Source organism: Dendrobates tinctorius, unplaced genomic scaffold, assembly GCF_039654945.1.
Source record: "Dendrobates tinctorius isolate UK_male_01 unplaced genomic scaffold, ASM3965494v1 ptg000087l, whole genome shotgun sequence".
In the NCBI taxonomy this organism is placed as follows: Eukaryota; Metazoa; Chordata; class Amphibia; order Anura; family Dendrobatidae; genus Dendrobates; species Dendrobates tinctorius.
Genome location: NW_027361755.1, coordinates 8,107,587 through 8,124,745, shown reverse-complemented (window position 1 = coordinate 8,124,745; position 17,159 = coordinate 8,107,587). Strand labels below are relative to the sequence as shown.

At 43.5% G+C, this 17,159-nt stretch overlaps 1 protein-coding gene across 5 annotated transcripts in view; it reads left to right on the top strand.

The window, feature by feature from the left end:
• Positions 1 to 17,159, top strand: part of TIAM2 (TIAM Rac1 associated GEF 2) — a 769,295-nt gene that overhangs the window by 198,951 nt on the left and 553,185 nt on the right. For all 5 annotated transcript variants that reach the window (XM_073585716.1, XM_073585715.1, XM_073585720.1 and 2 more), the window contains one exon: positions 6,821 to 6,899. The gene's annotated coding sequence lies outside the window, so the exon portion shown is untranslated. The remainder of the gene's footprint in view (positions 1 to 6,820; positions 6,900 to 17,159) is intronic.

Here is a 17,159-nt window from a genome sequence, read left to right as displayed (position 1 = left end):
ATATACCCATCATACATATCCTCCATCCCATAGTCAACCATTATGACATCATAATGAGCTACGGGGCTTGCAACCTATGATGCATCAGCATCGCCATGGCAACCATTGTGACATCATAATGAGGGGCGGGGCTTGACGCGCACACACTTTTTCCCCAGTATGTAGATAGGGGCACAATTATTTGGTGAATTGGAACGCGCGGGGTTAAAATTTTACCTCACAACATAGCTTAGGACACTCTCGGGGTCCAAACATGTGACTGTGCCAAATTTTGTGGCTGTAGCTGCGACGGTGCGGATGCCTATCCCCGACATACACACATACATACACACACATTTTGAGCTTTATATATTAGATAGATATAGATATATATACCTATACTATGTGTATACATGTATTCTATCTATTCTATTTTAACATGTCAGTGTGATTTTACAGTATAGCGCACTGAATTGCCAGCTTTTCTAAAGGACACCGGTGCATATTTCACACATGGTCCGTGTGTAATCCATTTCTTTCTCGCCCCCATAGACTTGCATTGGCGAGTCTCGGACGTATATGGTGCCTATCTCAGCATGCGGCGATTTCCTCCGCACGTATAATACGGACGAGAAAAAACCGCAGGATGTGAGCTGCCCATAGATTGATATTGCTCCGAGTGCGATGCGATTTTTGTTATCGCATAGCACTCGTCTGTCTTTCTCTCTAGTATGACTCCGGCCTAAAGGAGATTTCTGCCCTTGTTGAATAGTAATGCTGGTGAATGTGAGAATAGAGCTTGTACTAGACACATAGCACAGTGCATGATACGTGATACACAGGCTGAGCAGAGTGCTGTATTGTTGTCTTCAGCTGATGGTTGCTCATCATTGTCATACATATTAGTTTTATTGAAAAAAACACTGCAAAGATCAAAAACACACAAAAATGTTTTTCATAGGTTTTCCAGTAAAGGCCATGCTTTCTATCATTGCCTCTATTAAAAGTCAAAAACAAATTTGGTTTCAGTACAAATCCTGGAAGTTTGTTGTTAAAATTTGTTCTGTTCTCCTTAAAACAGATGTTAATCTGACCTAAAATATCCTGAGGTTTTATTAAATTGCAGGTTGTCGTGGCAAAGAGATTATACCAAAAATATATCCCATCATATATTCTTGTGGTTAGTGCACAAAAATTCACAAGTATCAGTTATCTCAAACATAATGCTGCTCTCAGATTAGGTGGCAAAAACCTGGTGATATATTCCATTTAACCGCATGTCACAAAAATAAAGATCTTTGTTGCAACGTGTCTAAATGGCATACAGTACATCACCAGGTTTTTGCCACCTAATCTGAGAGAAGCATAATGTAGAAACAGAGACTCTGATTCCAGTGATATGTAATTACTGGGCTTCATGCTGCAGTTTTGATAAAATCACTGCTTTATCAGCAGGATGTTATCACTAGAGGACTAGATAACTTGCTGTCATATAGTCCTCTATATTCATGAGCTCTGAATAATCCCACCTCCTCCACTGTTTGATAGCTTTCTTCCTATGCACAGTGCTCACAGAAAGCTTCTAATCAGTGGTGTGGGTAGGGTTATACAGAGCTCAGTATTCAGAGAGCTGAATGATAAGTGAAACATCACTGAAATCTGCGTCTCTTCCCCCACATCATGCTACTTTCAGATTGGGCAACAAAAAACCTGGTGGCAGATTTAATTTAAAGCAAGACTTCCCAAAAGTATTAATGTAAATAAATTTTCCATGTACATATATCGGTAAAAACTAAAACTATTGACATTACTTGAAGTTACATGCCAAAAATCTGCAGTATATCATCTGCAGTATGCATCTACAGTATGTCATCTGTGTTTACTAATCATTTGGACCCTTTTTTTAGTTGGACAGAAATTATTATATGAATAGTGGGAAAATGAAATTGTAAGGCTGTGTGCCCACATAGCGATTTTTAAGCGTTTTTCCCGCGATTTTCGGCACGAAAACGCAGCGAAAACGTTTAAAAATCGTGTACAGAACGCCCCCCATGCATTCCTATGGCATTCCGCACATGCTGTGCTAATGCTGCGCTTTTTTCCACGGCGGAATCGCGTTGCGGAAAAAATCGCAGCATGCTCATACTTTTGTGCGGAATCGCAAAGAATTGCCGCGATTCCGCACCCATAGGAATGCATGAGAATTGCTTACTTCCCGCATGTGACTACGCCCACCCTGCGGGAAGTTAAGCGTCTCATGTGTGGTTGGTACCCACGGTGTGGAGGAGAGGAGACTGTCCTCCAGTCCCTGGGTACCATACTCCTGTAAAAAAAAAGAACAAAAAATAAAAAATCGTGGTATATTTACCTTCCGGCATCCCGCGCTGCATTCCCGGCCTAAACGGTCCTGTGATGACGTAGTCTCGCGTGACTCTAGCGGTCTCGCGAGATCGCTATAGCAACGCGAGACTACGTCATCACAGGTCTTGCAAGGCATTACTGGGAACGCTGAGGCCCGGGATGGCAGCGCGGGACGCCGGAAGGTAAATATACCCCGATTTTTTTTATTTTTTTTTAGCATTTTAACATTCTATCTTTTACTATTGATGCCGCATAGGCGGCCTCAATAGTAAAAACCTGGTCACACTTGTCAAACACTATGTTTGACGAGTGTGACCAACCTGTCAATCACTTTCCAAGCGATGCTTCAAATCACTTGGAAAGTGCTTGAATATCGCACGCGAAAATCGCGGCAAAATCGCGATCATAATCGCGGTAAAATCGCGGTGAAATCGCGCGGGGAAAAAAACGCGCGATTTCTGGGAAGGAGTCCGGTTTTTGGTGTGCGTTTTAACACGCAACGTGGGCACATAGCCTAAAACTGGCCAAAGTCTTCATATTAAAGCAGCACTCCAGTGATTTTTTTTAATATGCTGGAGCTGTACTTCTTATCTAAGGTCCCTCATACAGTAGAGATGAGCGATCTTGTTCGAAAACGATCGCCAATCTCAAATTTGTTTATGTTTAGACTTTGTCTAGGATAGTGGTGCTGTATGATGAGCGCTGACCATGTTTTTTTATGAGGGGAGGGGGGGTGTCTAGAGCAAAGGAGCAGTGGAGTGTAATTTTTTTTTTATTTTTTTTGTTCTGCAATAACTTATTGTGTACATTCTGGCAGCCAGTCAGGGCGCCTAAACCATCCACAATGTTATGACACAAAGTCTTCTGTGATCTGCGGAAGTCACATGTCCCTTTCCATATAAAAAGCGGACATCTTGTTTTACTGGCGCCATTTTCTCAGTGTAACAGCACAGAGAGGCTGCTCCTGCTGCTGCTGCTGCTGCTGCTGAAAGTGAACTTGTCGGTTAGCTAGATAAGGTTCTGTCCTATGTGAAATCGACCTTCCAGCATCTATCTAGATTGTGCTAAAACTGTGTTGCAGTCAGGAGGCCCCATTTGCTAATCGAAAGTATTTGGGCAAAAACTGTGTTGAGGAATCAGGAGGCCACATTTCTCCTGAAAAATCATTAATCAAAAATCATTAGTCCTAACAATGGGGTTCAGCCAGGAAGCCTTATTTGCTTATCCAAATCGTTTGTGATAAAACTGTGTTGCAGTGCCAGTGAGGAGTAAGGAGGCCCTATTTCCTCTTAAAAATCTCTTGGTCCTAACAACGGGCTTCAGCCAGGAGGCCCTATTTGCTTATCCAAATTGTTTGGGATAAAACTGTGTTGCAGTGAGATATCAGGAGAACCAATTTCCTCTTAAAAATGATTAGGCCTAATATTGAGGTTCACTGTATTTCAGTGAGGAATCAAGTGGCCCCATTTGCTCATCAAAATCATTAGGTATAATCGTGTTCTTCAGGCACACTATCTAAGAAAATAAATAGTGATTGTTAATTTAGTGACAGGTGACTGACAGGTATGGGCCTAAGATTGTGAAACAGCAGGTGAAAAGAGGAGAAGGGTACATACAACAGAAGTGGGAAAAAGTGAACAACTGGACACTGAAGAGGTAGTAAGTGTCACAGTGGATGGACGGACTCCACTGGGGAAGCACTGTGGCCGTGGGCCTAATGGCAGCCACAGTGAAAAAACCTAGAGGGCCGTCATAGACAGAGGAAGGAGGAGGTGACAGGTACCCAGGCCAGTGTGCAGGAGCTGTCATGTTGCTTTGGTTGTCGGAGAAGAAAACCAATAAAGAAGACCTGATTGAACGTGCTTTTGCGTCTGATTCCAGTCTTTTCGTGCGTAAGAAGGGACCACCCCCCAAGTCGGCACACGTACTACAATGCAGCAACAACAAGCACTACATCCTCAGCCACAACTGTGGCTTTAGCGAGCGGTCGCAAGTGTGCAGTTGGCAGGGGTGGCAATGGGTTGCCTATCCTTTGCCTTTTTTTGAAATGGCAAAGGATGACCCAATTCATGTTATCTGCCAACTTTGCAAAAAACGACACAGTAGAGGAAAAAATAATCTGCTGCTTCTTCCTCCTCTATCACCAGGCCAAGTCTTCTCACACAGTTCTCCTGCCTTTGAAACTTCACTTGTTTATCTCCTACAGTCAGGATGAGCAAGAGCCCGTCCGCAGTTATGGAAGTGAAGATGGCTGCTGTTTTTGTTTCACCGAGCACAACACATCTTTCTCAATCCACCATGACATCTCTGCCTATACCTCTCTCACAGTCCAGCAGTTTGTCCTGTTCCCCTACTCCACCCTCTCTCAGCACAGCAGTCAGTCCTTGGTCCTGCAGTTGTGATCACTAAAATAATGTTTCCTCCTACACATGCCAAAGATAAGAGCTGACCTTCACCATGTCCAATCTATTGGCCACAGAAATGCTGTCTTTCCGCCTGTTCATTACAAACGGCTTCTGAAAGATGATGACTGTCGTAGTCCCCCAATACCAGTTAGGCTAGTTTCACACTAGCATTTATGAGCGCAGCGACGGCCTGCGCACGGCCGCCGCTAAGCCCCGCCCCCTGCCGCGCTTCCGCCGGTAGCTCCGCCTACCGGCGCATGACGCTGCATGCGCCCTTCGTCCCCTATCTTTATCACTGGGGGCGCAGGCCGTGCGCAGTATGGTGCAGTTTGGTTGCGCCGGCGCACCGTCAAAAAGGCGCATGCACCGCCAAACGCATACTGCGCACGGCCTGCGCCCCCAGTGATAAAGATAGGGGACGCAGGGCGCATGCAGCGTCATGCGCCGGTAGGCAGAGCTACTGGCGGAGGGGCGGCAGGGGGCGGGGCTTAGCGGCGGCCGTGCGCAGGCCGTCGCTGCGCTCATAAACGCTAGTGTGAAACTAGCCTAACTCAGTCACCATTACATCTCTAAAAAGCTGTGACTGCACTAGTATGTCGCAGACAACATCACCCATTCCCTTAAAAATCTATGTCTGCCAGGGTACATTTCACCTCTGACAACTTGGCGAGCAAACATTGGCAGGGGTGTTACATCTCACTGACAGGGCAATGGGTGACTCTCGTGACTGTGGGGCAGGTGATCACGGGGCTGCTCCACAAGTCTTTCAATCACCAAGGCTTGTGCGTCAAATAAGCCAGTACTTACTTTTACTCAACTACCTGAGCTACTATTCTTACATTGTCTACCAACAGTACTCTATGAAACTAATATTTGTGCCATCTGAGTGTGGCTGGAAAAAAAATGTTGCATGAGGTATCAGGGCTACCAACAAAGAAGGCTTACATGGCTCCCTTAACCAACAGGTCTTTATTTAAACCTCCATTCATAGCTCCAAATACCTGATGCATGGCCCATGGCTGACTGCTTCTATGCTATTATAAATTGCTCTATTGCTGTGGGTCAATTGATCAGTAAACTACCTGTGTTACTTTCCTTACATTTTTCTATCAATAGTACTCTATGGAACCGATGTTTGTGCAACCTGAATGTGACTGAGAAAAAAAAAAGGAATATGAGATTTTGTATGAGGTATCAGGGAGCCCAGCAAAGAAGGCTTACACCACTCCCTTAACCACCAGGTCTTAAATGAAGCTTCAAAGCACTAAATGCTGCCCCAGACCCTAATACCTCATGTATGGCATATGGCTGACTGCTGTTGTGCCATTAGCAAATTTTAGCTATTTGGGAAGCTTTTTTGTCGCCGCTTAAGGTGTTGTGTATACGTTTTGCTTGGCCTCCCATTGAATTTAATGGGGTTTGGGTATGTTCGTTGAACTGTTCGATGAACATGTTCTGCAAACATCAGAACATTCCGCAAACTGAACCGAACCAAACCTTGAAAGGTTCGCCCATCCCCAGTCCCACACCCTCCCTCCAATATTAACCTGCCAGCGTCTTCACCTTTTATCATTGCCGCTCCTGTCGGTCCCCACCAGTTTGTGACCTGCTGGCAGCTCCAGTGTTTCAGAGGTCACAACTCAAAACAAGTAATACAAGTTTGTAAGACCCTCGTTCTGGCTCTCATAGACGTGCATTGAGCTTTTGTGATGTATCTTCTGACTTCGAGCCAGTCAGAAATTGCGGGTACAAAAAGGCGCCATGGGACCAGCATGCCGCTGATAAAAGGTGAAGATGCTGTAGGGTAAGTGTAATATTAGGTGTAGGGATCTTACAGTAGAACCACCACTCCAGCATTGAAAAATAAAAAAAGCTGGAGTGCTGCCTTGAAAGGGGTAATCTAAAGAGTTAAACAATGTTTTCTTTTTGGCTCCACCAAATTCTGCTGTCCTCAAATTTACCAACTGAAGCTTGAAAACCTTGGAGACCTCTAGTGACCGCCTTTGAATTCCCTCATCTGCTACTAATGTGCTTCATTCTTTCTCCATTATGAAAGGCATCTCCTTGTTTTGCAGACCTAGATGGGAAGAGCTTGCAGAGACTACACATTTCAGTGCAATCCTCCGTGCCGTTTAGAAGGGGAGGCCGCAGTCTGTAAGTATTCATGACTATTACTATTATTATTAGAACAAGGAGAGTTTGGTTGCTTTTCATGTATTATGTATTATTAGAGTGTACTGATATGAGACTCAATATCATTGAAATAAATGTCTCCCGTGAGGCATGAACACTACTATAAGACATATAATATTTACAAATTTGTGTATGCAGCACTTTTTGGATGCCTTGCTAATTCAAACCATAAAAATAATAATAATAATCTTTATTTATATAGCGCCAACATATTCCGCAGCGCTTTACAGTTTAACAGTTTCAAAACACAAGTCATAAGTAACAACGCTAACAATACAATAATTAAAGCAAAATAAGACGAAATAAGACGACCCTGCTCGTGAGAGCGTACAATCTACAATGAGGTGAGGGAGATACAGAGTACAGGTGTGTATTTACAATGGTGTATTTACAATGAAGGTCCAGCCATCTTGCAGGAGTGAAGGATGGATGGAGATAGTGAATGGGCTACGCACGCACACTTACACAGAGAATGACTTTGATTAGTGAATGTGATAGGCCGCTCTGAACAGGTGTGTTTTGAGGGAGCGCCTAAAACTATGCAAATTGTGGATAGTCCTGATTTCTTGGGGTAGAGCATTCCAGAGGATAGGAGCAGCATGGGAGAAGTCTTGGAGTCGGGAGTGGGAGGTACGGATTAGTGCAGAGGTTAGTCGAAAGTCGTTTGCAGAGCGCAGCGATATCTTATAAGCATTAAGGTCCAGATGTGCGATTATATGTAGAATTTAGCAGGTCAGGCAAAGAATTCCCAGGGTTTTAACAAGATACATTGATAGTTTATAACTTTTTTCTATTTTCAGTATGGTCTTCACCAATTGTACCTTTAAAAGAAAGATCATTTCTTCTTAGCAAGGGAAAGCTTGGCATTCGAACATAGCAATATGGTAGGATGAGTCAGAAAAGATTGTTTAAAATTCACTGGGCAACATGGAACAAAAGGAGCGAGAGCAAGTACTGCTCATATTCAGTGTATAATATCGTGGAATTTCACTTGTTGGTGTCATTTAAAGTGCTGGAGCTTTTTTCTTATGTTGTGTTTCTCTTTAGTTCAGTTATGACATTTATCCTGAGGGTTCATCTAAGGACACATTCTCACGCTCAGTATTTGGTCAGTATTTTGTATCAGACTTTTGAAGCCAAAGCCAGGTGAAGAACAATCAAAGGAAAACTAAAATAGAAACAAGTCCACCACTTCTGTATTTATCACCCACTCCTGGTTTTGGCTTACAAATACTGATGTAAAATACTGTCCAACTACTGACCATGTGAACGTGGCCTAAGATCTAATATATTCATTTGTGCTCTCCATGATTTTTACGGTGCTACAGGTAATTTTGACCTGTGATGTGGATCAAAACCAGACACTTCATGGATTTTTTTTCGGATGCGCTGTCCACGAAAAATGCAAACATGTGAACAGCTCCATAGATTATAATGGGTACTTGTTCTATCTCTGAAAACCATTGATAGAACACGTATGTAATAAATGGACGGCTGTATGAGGCCTAATGTTCTTCAGTAACCTACAGAAAATACTGAATTGTTTTTTCCTATAATCTAGTTCAGATCTATTAGTCATGTGGAATGATATTCACTTGTATTTATGATCATATGCAATAGCAACATTCATTCAAGAGCTACCATATCTATATAAATGCACAAGAAATATAATTCACCGCACACTTTTGTTGAATACTATGCAAGATTCATGAAACGGTAGGATCGAAACGTTGGGTATCTAGGCTGTATATGGAAAAATATTCAGAATTGAGAGTCTTCAGTGGTTGATACCTTTTAATGGCTAACTGAAAAGATGGTAACACATTGCAAGCTTTCGAGACTACTCAGCTCTCTTTATCAGGCATTGACTAATACAAAATCTGAAGAGTCACATATTTATGCGCAACACAGCACAGAAAAAATGCAATAGATAAGATAAGTGGCGTGAAGCAGAGCTATCATTATGGAAGAGGGGAAAAACATAAATATTGGACCAGTTCATTGATAAGGAGTCTGGATGTTTTATTGCCCTCTGATTGGAGTCTCCTAATGTGTTGTGATGCCCCCACAAGGTCTTAGGAGCAAATTCCTTAATTGATGTAAAAAGACGTAAATCCATGCGACACGTTCATTCCAGCATTGAGAGTGTCAAAGGTCATCATGAGCTTGTACTCCCAGCCTCTTCTCTCTCTCTGAGATGTGAAGTTACTTTTCAATACCAGTAATTTCATATCCATGGTGTTATGATCAGGCATACAAAAATGTTTTGCCACAGGCAGATCCATTCTTTTTTCTCTTATTGTATGGCGATGAGAATTCATCCTTGCTCTAAGCTTTTGCCCTGTCTCCCCCACATACAGACCCCCCCCTGATCGCAGCTGTTTGTAACGGTAACCTGCGGCCGGCGGGCCTAGTCGGGCGCAGCGCTCAATGGGGCGGCAGGCCTTGATCTGTAAAAAAGAGAATTAAAGTTAAAAAAATGTTATTCTCACCTTCCGACGGCCTCCGATCTTCTTTCCACGTGCCCAGCCTCGTGGTCCCAGTAATGCCTTGCGCCTTAGACCGGAGATGACTTCACTCTCGTGAGAGTGCGACGTCATCAACGGTGTTTCGCGCAATGCATTACTGGGACCGCGAGGCCAGGCACGTGGAAAGAAGATCAGAGGCTGTCGGAAGGTGAGTATATAACTATTTTTTTTTTTAACAGAGACCACGCATATCAGGAGAGGGGGGTGAGGGGGACCATGCATATCAGGATTGGGGGTGAGGGGACCATACATATCAGGATTGGAGCATGAGGGGACCATGCATACCACGAAAGGGGGGTGACGGGACCATGCATACCAGGAAAGGGGGGTGAGGGGAACCATGCATACCAGGAATGGGGGGTGAGGGGACCATGCTTACCAGGAAAGAGGGGTGAGAGGACCATGCATACCAGGATTGGAGGGTGAGAGGACCATGCATTCCAGGATTGGGGGGTGAGGGGACCATGCATATCAGGATTAGGGGGTGAGGGGACAATGCATATCAGGATTAGGGGGTGAGGGGTACCATGCATATCAGGATTGGGGGGTGAGAGGACCATGCATATCAGGATTGGGGGGTGCATTATTGCATTATTATTAAAACTTCATAAATAAACTACATACATATTCTAGAATACCCGATGCATTAGAATCGGGCCACCATCTAGTTCAAAATAATATTTTTTCAGTAGCTAAATGTGAAAAAGCTTGCTGTATCCCACATTTAACTAGTAGGTAGGTAGTGTCCAGTGTGGATGTTAAATTTACCTTCCAGCACTTTTTTTCTTTATTGGCCATACTGAGGTGCACAAACAAATCCAGCAGGGCATGTATTGTGCACTGCTTCTATTGTGATCCATGCACGAGTATAGCATTCTAATTCCCCTGTTGCCATTTCCCATAATTCCCATAATTATTTTCCATAATTCTCCTATTCCCCGAGACCCGCAAACGACATGGTGGTGGACTCGGTATATTCTTGTCCCCTCAATGCACTTTCCTGGGCATCCCCCCAGTTAGAATCATAGAATCATAGAATCGTAGAGTTGGAAGGGACCTCCTGGGCCATCTGGTCCAACCCCCTGCTCAAAGCAGGATTCGCTAAATCATCCCAGTCAGATGTCTGTCCAGCCTCTGTTTGAAGACTTCCATTGAAGGAGAACTCACCACTTCTCGTGGCAGCCTGTTCCACTCATTGATCACTCTAACTGTCAAAAATTTTTTTCTAATATCTAATCTGTGTCTCCTCCCATTCAGTTTCATCCCATTGCTTCTAGTCTTTCCTTGTGCAAATGAGAATAAAGTTGATCCTTCTACAATGTGACAGCCCTTTAGATATTTGTAGACAGCTATTAAGTCTCCTCTCAGTCTTCTCTTTTGCAAACTAAACATTCCCAAATCCTGCAACCTTTCCTCATAAGACAGGGTTTGCAGACCGGTCACCATTCTGGTCGCTCTTTTCTGAACTTGCTCCAGTTTGTTGATGTCTTTTTTAAAATGTGGTGCCCAAAACTGGACACAATATTCCAGATGAGGTCTGACCAAAGAGGAGTAGAGGGAAATAATGACTTCACGTGATCTAGACTGTATGCTTCTGTTAATACATCCTAGAATTGCATTTGCCTTTTTTGCTGCTGCATCACACTGTTGACTCATATTCAGTCTGTGATCTATTAGTATACCCAAGTCTTTTTCACATGTGCTGTCACTTAGCCCTATTCCTCCCATTCTATATATGCTTTTTTCATTTTTATTGCCCAGATGTAGTACTTTGCATTTCTCCCTGTTAAAAACCATTCTGTTAGTTGCTGCCCACTTCTCCAGTTTATTTAAATCTTTTTGAATCCTCTCTCTCTCTTCTCTAGTATTAGCTATCCCTCCTAGCTTTGTGTCATCAGCAAATTTAATCAGTTTACCCTCAATTCCTTCATCTAAATCATTGATAAAGATGTTGAACAATACAGGGCCCAGGACAGAGCCCTGTGGTACCCAACTTGAGACGTTCTTCCAACTGGATGTGCAGCCATTTATGACCACTCTTTGGGTCCGATCACTAAGCCAGTTATGAATCCACCTAACAGTTGCCTTGTCCATTCCATACTTAGTCATTTTTTCAATAAGGATTGTATGAGAGACTTTGTCAAATGCTTTGCTGAAGTCAAGATATACTATACTAGTTCCATCATTCTCATTCCCTTCTTTTGAGGTCCACACCATCAGGCTCTTCCGTTCCGTCTCCCTCAGAGTAGCGGTCATATACCGGCCCCCAGGCTCCCCCAATCCCTTCCTTGACCATTTCTCCTCAGGCCGAAAGCACAAGCCCCTATTACAGACATTTGTGCTGGTGACCTAATATCCTAATAAGATAATATCCGTCAGGAAATCTGCTCCCAGCCACCAGGTACTGTGGCTCCCATCCCTCCCTGCATTTCCCCTGGCTCACTCTCCACATTTGATCCCATCACAGAAGAAGAAGTCTCCAGGCTCCTCTCTTCTTCTCCTCTAACTACATGCACTACTGACCCTATTCCCTCTCGTCTAGTCCAGTCTCTCTTTCCAGTTGTCACAACTCACCTAACTACAATCTTTAATCTCTCCCTCTCCTCAGGCATTTTCCCCTCCTCTTTCAAACACTCTATTTTTACTCCATTATTAAAGAAACCCGGTCTCGACCCATCCTGCACAAACAACTACAGACCAGTCTCCAATCTCCTCTTCACCTCTAAACTCTTGGCGTGCCTAGTCTACTCCCGCTTTACCCGTTACCTTTCCATTCACTCCCTCATAGACCCTTCACAGTCCGGCTTACGCCCCCTACATTCGACAAAAACTGCACTCATCAAAGTGACCAATGACCTTCTGACAGCAAAAATGTAACGATGACCACTCTGCTCATTGTTCTTGACCTTTCTGCAGCTTTCGACACTGTTGACCACCATCTCCTACTCTCTAGGCTCCAGCCACTAGGCATTAAGGACACTGTTCTCTCCTGGTTCTCTTCCCAACTTTCTGACCGCTTCTTCAGTGTTTTGTTGCTGGCTCCACTTCATCGCCTCTTCCTCTCACTGTTGTGGTACCTTCAGGGCTCAGTCCTTGGCCCCCTTCTCTTCTCACTCTACACGGCCCCAATTGGACAGACCATCAGAAGATTTGACTTTCAGTACCATCTTTACGCTGATGACACACAACTATACACGTCATCCCCCACTGTACTACAGAACGCCAGTGACAGTCTGTCTGCAGTCTCCAACATCATGTCCGCTCTCTATCTGAAACTCAACTTTTCCAAAACTGGACTTCTTTTGCTCCCGCCATCTACTATCCTCCCTAAATCTGACATTTCCCTCTCCGTAGGTGGCACCATAATAACACCCCAGCAGGAAGCACACGGTCTGGATGTTATGTTTGACACCAATCTCTCCTTCGCCTCCCATATACAATCTCTTGCCTGTTTTTGACGCTTACACCTAAATAACATCTCTAGAATCCACCCTTTTTTCACCATGGAAACAACAAAAACCCTCACTGTTGCCCTGATCCACTCCTGCCTGGACTACTGTAACACTGTATTAATTGGCCTCCCCCTCACTCGACTTTCCCCTCTCCAGTCCATCCTTAATGCAGCAGCCAGGGTCGTCCATCTGGTTAATCAGTACTCGGACGTGTCCGCTGTTTGCCAGTCGTTACACTGGCTGCCCATTCATTATAGGATCCAATTCAAAGTACTTGTTATCACCCACAAAGCTCTCTACAGAGCGGCACCCACTTACATCTCCTCCCTCATTTCTGTTTATCGGCCTAGCCGATTGCTGCGCTCTGCAAACGACTTTCGACTAACCTCTGCATTAATCCGTACCTCCCACTCTCGACTCCAAGACTACTCCCACGTTGTGCCAATCCTCTGGAATGCTCTACTCTAAGAGATTAGGACCAGCCATAACTTGCACAGTTTTAGGTGCTCCCTCAAAACACATTTGTTCAGAGTAGCCTATCGTGTTCCCTAATCAAAGTCATTTTATGTGTAAGTGTGTGTGTGCAGCCCATTCACTATCTCTATCTATCCCCCACTCCCTCAAGATGGCTGGATCATCATTGTAAATACACACCTTTACTTTGTATCTTCCCCACTTCATTGTAGATTGTAAGCTCTAACGAGCAGGGTCATTTATTTTGCTTTAATTATTGTATTATTGTTAACGTTGTTACTTATGACTGTTATGTTTCAAACTGTAAAGCGCTGCGGAATATGTTGGCGCTATATAAATAAAGATTATTATTATTATTAATAATTCTCATGTAGCTAGTGAAAAATTATTAAACAGCATGCTGTATCCCACCTTGTCATTTAGTGCTGTGGTGAAATAAAACTGTCTGCAGACCTAAGGCACATTAAAAAAAGTTATATTTTTTTCAGTTGCTGAATGTGAAACAGCCTGCTGAATCCCACATAGTCATTTTGTGGCGGTGATATGAACCTGTCTGCAGACATAAGGCACATTGACCCCTTTCCTACATTGGATGTACTATTCCGTCCATGTGACCTGGGACCTGGGTTTCCACTGTTTGGGCACATCAGGGGCTCTCCAAATGCAATATGGCATCTGATCTCAATTCCAGCCAATTCTGCGTTGAAAAAGTCAAACGGTGCTCCTTCCCTTACAAGCTCTGCCATGCGCCCAAACAGTGGTTTACCCCCACATATGGGGTATCAGCCTACTCAGGACAAATTGCACAACAACTTTTGGGGTCCAATTTCTCCTCTTACACTTGGGAAAATAAAAAAAATGGGACTAAAAGATCATGTTTGTGAAAAAAATATATTTTTTTTATTTTCACACCCAGGCGTTATAAACTTCTGTGAAGCACTTAAAGGTTTAAAGTGCTCACCACACATCTAGATAAGTTCCTTGGGGGGTCTAGTTTCCAAAATGGGGTCACTTGTGGTGGGTTTACACAGTTAAGGCACATCAGGGGCTCTCCAAATGCGACTTGACACCCGTAGACCATTCTATCAAAGTCTGCATTCCAAAACGTCACTACTTCCCTTACGAGCCCCGACGTGTGCCCATACAGTAGTTTTCTCCCACATATGAGGTATGAGCGTACTCAGGACAAATTGTATAACAACTTTTATGGTCCAATTTCTCCTGTTACCCTTGGGAAAATAGGAAAATTGGGGACTAAAAGGTCATGTTTGAGGAAAAAATATGATTATTTTTATTTTCACGCTTGGGCATTATAAACTTCTGTGAAGCACTTGGGGGTTCAAAGTGCTCACCACACATCGAGATAAGTTCCTTGGGGTGGTCTAGTTTTCAAAATGGGGTCAGTTGTGGGGGGTTTCCACTGTTCAGGCACATCAGGGGCTCTCCAAATGCAATATGGCGTCTGATATCAATTCCAGTCAATTCTGCATTGAAAAAGTCAAATAGTGCTCCTTCCCTTCCAAGCTCTGCCATGCACCCAAACAGTGGTTTACCCCCATATATGAGGTATCAGCATACTCAGGACAAATTGCACAATAACTTTTGGGGTCCTGTTTTCCTTGGGAAATTAAAAATTGGGGATGAAAAGATAATTTTTTGGGAAAAAATATGATTTTTGAATTGTACGGCTGTACGTTATAAACTTCTGTGAAGCCCATGGGGGTTCAAAGTTCTCACCACATATCTAGATAAGTTCCTTGGGGGGGTCTAGTTCCAAAATGGGGTCACATTTGGGGTTTCCACTATTTAGGCACATCAAAGGTCTTCAAACGTGACATGGCGCCCGATCTCAATTCCAGCCAATTTTGCGTTGAAAAAGTCAAACGACGCTCGTTCCCTCCGAGCTCTGACATGCGCCAAAACAGTGGTTCCCCTTACATATCAGGTATCAGCGTACTCAGGACAAATTGCACAATACATTTTGCAGTCCAATTTCTCCTGTTACCCTTGGTAAAATAAAAAAAATTGGACCTGAAGTAATTTTTTTTGTGAAAAAAAGTTAAATGTTCATTTTTTAAACATTCAAAAAATTCTTGTGAAGCACCTGAAGGGTTAATAAACTTCTTGAATGTGGTTTTGAGCACCTTGAGGGGTGAAGTTTTTAGAATGGTGTCACTTTTTGGTATTTTCTATCATATAGACCCCTCAAAGTGACTTCAAATGTGATGTGGTCCCTAAAAATAAAATGGTGTTCTAAAAATGATAAATCGCTGGTCAACTTTTAACCCTTATAACTTCCTAGCAAAAAAATTTTGGTTCCAGAATTGTGCTGATGTAAAGTAAACATTTGGGAAATGTTACTTATTAAGTTTTTTGTGAGCCATATCTCTGTGATTTAAGGGCATAAAAATTCAAAGTTGGAAAATTGTGAAATGTTCAAAATTTTTGCCAAATTTCCATTTTTTTCACAAATAAATGCAAGTTATATGAATTAAATTTTACCACTAACATGAAGTAAAATATGTCACAAGAAAACAGTGTCAGAATCACCGGGATCCATGGAAGCGTTCCAGAGGTATGACCTCATAAATGGACAGTGGTCAGAATTGTAAAAATTGGCCCAGTCATTAACGTGCAAACCACCCTTGGGCGTAAAGGGGTTAAAAAAAATTATAATTTTTCAGTTACAAAAAGTTAGACAACCTGCCGTATCACACTTTGTCATTTGTTTAGGTTGAAATTAAGCTGTACAGACCTGATCCAAAGGCTACAAACAAAGTCTTCTTTTGTTAGCATCATACAGTAAGGGACCTGACTTTAAAAATAGTTTGTAGCATCTAGTGTGTTATAGAGGCCTGATCATTGGTCCAAAAAAAAATAATTCTGTTTTTAACATCATACCGTAAGGGGTCTAAGGCTTGAGTCAGAAACAACGTGTAAAAAATCAGTCCGACTTTGATGGACCACAATCGCACAAATGTTTCATGAGCAGTGATCCATCTGTCAGCCGATTGGAATGCGAGGATGCGATTTTCTCACATCTGAACGTCCATGTGACATCCGTGACATTCTGAGCAACCTCCCCGGCTGCCCGGAGATGAACTAATGAGCGTGGGAAAGTTTCTGCATTTTTTCCCACGCTCATCAGTTCACCTCAGGTCAGTCAGGGGACTCCGCACAGCTTCACTGATGTCCTTGGCTGACCTGAGGTGAACTGATGAGCATGGGAAAAATGCAGAAACTTTCCCATGCTCATTAGTTCATCTCCGGACAGCCAGGGAAGCTGCACAGAGATAAACTGATAGACACTCCGGGATTCTGGGCAGCAGAGAGGTGATGTCTGGGCCAGAGAGGTAGATCTGAGTGTCATCAGCATAAAGGTGGTACTGGAATCCATGGGACTGTATGAGTTGTCCCAGGCCAAGGGTATAAATTGTGAAGAGTAGAGGTCCTAGAACAGAGCCTTGGGGGACTCCAACAGAGAGAGGGTGGGGTGAGGAGGTAGTGTGGGAGTGGGAGACACTGGATGTGCGGTTTGAAAGGTATGAGGAGATCCAGGATGGGGCGAGGTCTTTGATACCAAAGGAGGAGAGGATCTGTAGTAGGAGGCAGTGGTCAACTGTGTCGAATGCAGAAGACAGGTCTAGAAGCAGGAGTATAGAGTATAGTCCGTTTGCTTTGGCTGTAAGTAGGTCGTTAGTAATTTTGGTCAGGGCTGTCTCAGTGGAGTGATGGGGGCGGAAACCAGATTGTAGATTGTCAAAGAG